The following is a 4,223-nucleotide window of genomic DNA, read 5'->3' as shown; positions in this document are numbered from 1 at the left end:
CTCTGGGGTGGGGGAGCCGTGGCCGCCGGCGCTTGCTCCGTCCCCTCCCACTCGCACGGCCCCTTCCTCCCTCCTCTGCCGGCCGCTCGCATTTCCTGCCGCTCTGGCTCTCCCGGCCCCTCAAAGTTCTTCCCAACTTTTTCTCCGCGGAGTGAGCGCAGCGGACGCAGACTCGGGGGCAGGTTGCTGTGCTCCTGCGGGCTCGGCCGCCTGCTCTGCTGGCTCAGGTCCTTGGGGAGCCCTAGACAGACACAAGTGGCCACTGGCGCTCCTTCCCCTCCCAGCTGAGCCATCCTCCCCGGCCTCCTGGAACGGGACAGCCCGTGCTTAGGTTTTTCTCCTTTTCTCCCCCGGTGCGCCTCTGCTCCTACTCTCGCGCCGGGATCGCGGCGGAAACCTCCCTCCCCTTTCGCCTCCTGCGGCTCCTTCCCTTCGCCCCTCCTCCGCCAGCCACTGGAATCAATTCCGTGGGGAATCGGGGCTTCGCCGCCGCGAAGGACAGCCTTTCCGCGCGGGACTCCGGGGCGCCACGGGGGCCATGTAAGCTGGTAAGCCCCTTCCAAGCCGGGGAGTCGGGCCCGAGGTTGGAGGCCGCCTCGGCGCTCCGGGCGCCCTGCAGATGACTTGGGCAGACGCTGGCAACGCCAACTTGCGATTGGCGGCCCGGGACGCCTGGCAGGGCAGCGGGGGCGCTGGGTGGCCGGGCCACAGGGGTGTTATCTCGCGGTGGGAGCTGCCCGTGGTGAGGCGCAAAGCTTGTCCCGGAGCGAGCTGGAAGGTGAGCGCCGTCTGGGGAGTTTGTGGTTAAACCCACACCCTTGTCTTCTCTCTCCCTTCCCTTCTGCGTTTTGGGAATGAGAGAGGGCCTCGGAGGGGCACCTGGAGATACCTAAACCTTGGAGGCTAGAGGATGAAAGACGAACGACATCGCGGTCGCTGCAGCGGTAGGGGGACGCAGCTGCCCGACGCCCCCAGTCACCCCCCACCACCACCGGGAAAGGATCTTGAGGGGAGCGGAGTTTTCCTGCCCTCTCACTAGGCCTCAGTGGTGCCACCAAACTCCTGGGCGTCGATGCTCCTACTTGGGTGGTCGGGCTGGCTCATAGAAAAAAGCTGTGGTCACACAATTTCAGATCAGGTCTCCACCTCAAACTTTTCAAGTTCTAGGTATTAACAGCCTCTCCTTCCCCACGTGACCCCCAGATCTCAGGTTTGAATACTTGTAAATGGGGTTTACACCTTTTCGTTTGGAGAGAGCAGTGAGGTAACGCTGCCCCTACCTCCCTTTTCCTCTCACTTCCTTCAGTTCCTGTCCTCCAACCCCCTCATCCCCACCTACAATTTCAGAGATTGTAGGGTTTCCGCTTAAGTCTAGGGACTGGCTGTCGCAGGTTCTTTGTGAAGGTGAGGAATCTCTAGATTGCAGGCGCGGGCAGTTACAGAGTTTCCACCAACGTGTTAACGTCTTGAAATGGATTAGTTTACTCATTCATCCAACAAACCCAGCTTCTACTCTGCTAGGAGCAGGGGATAGAAAGATGCTAAACGAGATCACAGGACAGGAGTCTGCAGCCTAGTGGAGGAAACCTGAAGGCCGGTGAAGAATGATAATGCATGGAGGATGGGTTCTGTGGGAGTCTGAGGCGAGCTTGGTCCTGGTGAGGCGTGCACTGTGCTTAGAGAATGGAGGTTGTGCTCATCTGGAGGGTGTATTCCAGGCAGAGGAAACAGCTGCTGGTGCAGCGTGAACACAAGAGGGAACCGAAAGTTTCCCTAGCCATCTGGGGGCCCAAGGGGCATTTATGGCCATGTTGGTGCAGTGTTGCTGGGATAGCATTCTCTCCACCCCCAATATCAGAAATTAATCTAGGAGTGCGTTAGCCACTTATGGGAACCATAAGTAGCTTCCAGTGGAGCCAAGGCCTCCCTCTTTGGATACACTTCCATGCCTGCTGCTGTTTTACCACAAGCAGCTGTTGTATGATCATCTAAATTTTAATTGGCCCATGCTCGGTTTCATTAACATGGTATTGATTCTTCTTTTTTGTCCCCCACATTCAAACAATTATTCCTTTTTAAAAAGGCTGCTTGACAGCCATAGGTGTGGTAATACAAGGCATTACGGACCTTGTATTATAAAGTTACCTAATTGTTTGGTGATGGGGTTAAAGCTTCTGCCATAAAAATGACAGCCTTAATGAGCGGGAGCTGAATGGCATGATGCCCTTTTTGCCCAGTCTGAATGGGTGGCCATGTGGTGCAAAATTAGTTCATCTGTATGTCATGAAGTTTGTTATACTTTTCTCTATTTGGAAGTCATTACTGTTGCTTTAGCACAGTTGTAAGGACTGTCGTTCTTCTCTCTGAAACTTTATGAAAATAGAAAACACTATCTTCTTGCAGATTTTTGTAGCCTAATGGCCCAGGATTCAGCAAATCCTGCCTAGAAAAGTTTCTTACAATGCAGTAGCATTCTGTACGTGGTTTGCCTTTCAAGGGTGCCTCTTCACTGGACTGAAGTGGTGCTGTAGTATTGTTCATAGTGGCTGAGTCCTGGCCGAGGTGGCAGACATCCAGCTTTTGGTGACCTCAGGCCAGTACATGAGAGTAGGAAGAACACACTGACTTCCTACAACTTTGGGTGTTTATCCAAGCCCCTCTACCAGCATCTTTTCTTATCTCAAGAACAGCCCCTTCACAGAAGGTTTCCTGAAGGTGTGGGGACCTGCATGAGAGAAATGGCTGAAGAGAAGCCCTTTCCCGCTAATTCCAGGCATTTGTCCAGTTTCCATCATTGGCTTAAACATGTAATTATTATTAACACTTGAGTTATTCAGGTTTGTGCATACTGTGTCACACTGGTAGCTGTAATAGAAAGGACAGTTAGACTTTTAATAGGGAAGCACCATAAGGAATTCAGAGAAAAATCAGAATTTTTAGAATAATTCTTACTTGCCCTGGATGTGTGGGCTAAGTGTCAAGAACTATGAGGACTTTTTATTTTCCAGTACCTGCCTTCCTTATTAGAGGTTTAAATTTGCTCCAGGGAAGCAAACATCAACCCTTTGATTGTATATTATATAGCCCTCCTGGGTTCCATATTCTTGCCATTTTTGAGCAAGGATTTCATCAAATTCTTGCATTTGAGCTTCATTACTTAGTCACCAAATGCTATGTTTTTAAAAAATTCATTTTAAGCCTCAGAACAGTGCTGTGAGCTTTGTTAGAGATAATGCATGAGAAAGAGATAAGATGAAATACTTAATTAGCCAATTAAGGAATGAGGGAAAACAAACACTAAAGCTTTGGTAGGGAGGAGGTTCAAGTTAATGTCTAAAATATGTTTTTGGATCTCCCCTTACGGATTTAATTTGATTTAATTAATGAGTCCTCTGTATGCATCTCACCGATGGCTTATTGAGTGGTCCAAGGGGTATGTGTGGTAGGTTCTATAGCTTTTCCTGGCTGTTGGTGTGCTAGAGCAGGTGGTCCAGGTTTGGGAGTTGGAAATATAACTAGGTTGGAATTCTAGCTCTGCTATTTTTTAGCTGTGTGATGTTGGATGAACTTCATAGCCCTTCTGAGCCTCAGTTTCTTCATCTGCAAAATGGATCTGATGACATTTAGCCTGTCAGGATGTGTATGGAGAATTCAGTGTCATGCTGTATAACAGCACCTCACACAGAATAGGTCAAGGGTGGCTATTTATATGTTCAAGGACTTGTATGTGGCCATGAATGTTCTCTTTGTGTGTTATTTTTTCAGCAGCCTGAATTCACATGTGTGTAAACATACACATAAAGCTTTATCTCTGACTTTTTTTTTTTCAGTCTATTGGCTCAAAACAAACATGTTAGCTGGCAGCTGCCAAGTGGCCCCTCCTACAAGAGGAAATTGAGAGGTGGGGGACCAGGCAGTAGAGAAGTTTGAGGAGGGAAAGCCACTGAGAGATTAGAAGGGGAGAGAAAAAGATCTTTTTCCCTGTATAATTCTTACTGTAATCAGGGGCCAGTATTTTATATAAGGATCCTTGTATTTCTAATGTTGAAATCTAGTTAAAGAATGTTAGGGTAACTCTCTTGCCTTTAACAAGAGTACAAAAGCTAGCTGATATATCTTGGCAGCCTTGATTTCCCTTTTTGAAGCCCAAATATAAAGAGTAAACTGCAATACTTCTTGTGTAATGGCAGCCACTGGTTATTTGAACTTTTTTTTTTTTTTTT

The 4,223-nt window shown here is 48.9% G+C and overlaps 1 protein-coding gene across 2 annotated transcripts in view; it reads left to right on the top strand.

The window, feature by feature from the left end:
* PTPN14 (protein tyrosine phosphatase, non-receptor type 14) overlaps window positions 1-4,223 on the top strand; it is a 218,649-nt gene that overhangs the window by 939 nt on the left and 213,487 nt on the right. Inside the window, exon 2 of one of the 2 annotated variants that reach the window (XM_011929413.1) lies at window positions 451-548. The gene's annotated coding sequence lies outside the window, so the exon portion shown is untranslated. Of the gene's footprint in view, window positions 1-49; window positions 549-4,223 lie in introns of those variants that run through there. The other variant, XM_011929412.1, reaches the window with a different exon arrangement.

Source organism: Colobus angolensis, unplaced genomic scaffold, assembly GCF_000951035.1.
Source record: "Colobus angolensis palliatus isolate OR3802 unplaced genomic scaffold, Cang.pa_1.0 Scaffold81, whole genome shotgun sequence".
Classification (NCBI taxonomy): Eukaryota; Metazoa; Chordata; class Mammalia; order Primates; family Cercopithecidae; genus Colobus; species Colobus angolensis.
Note: the sequence above shows the minus strand (reverse complement) of the source record. Positions and strands in the feature narration are given on the sequence as shown.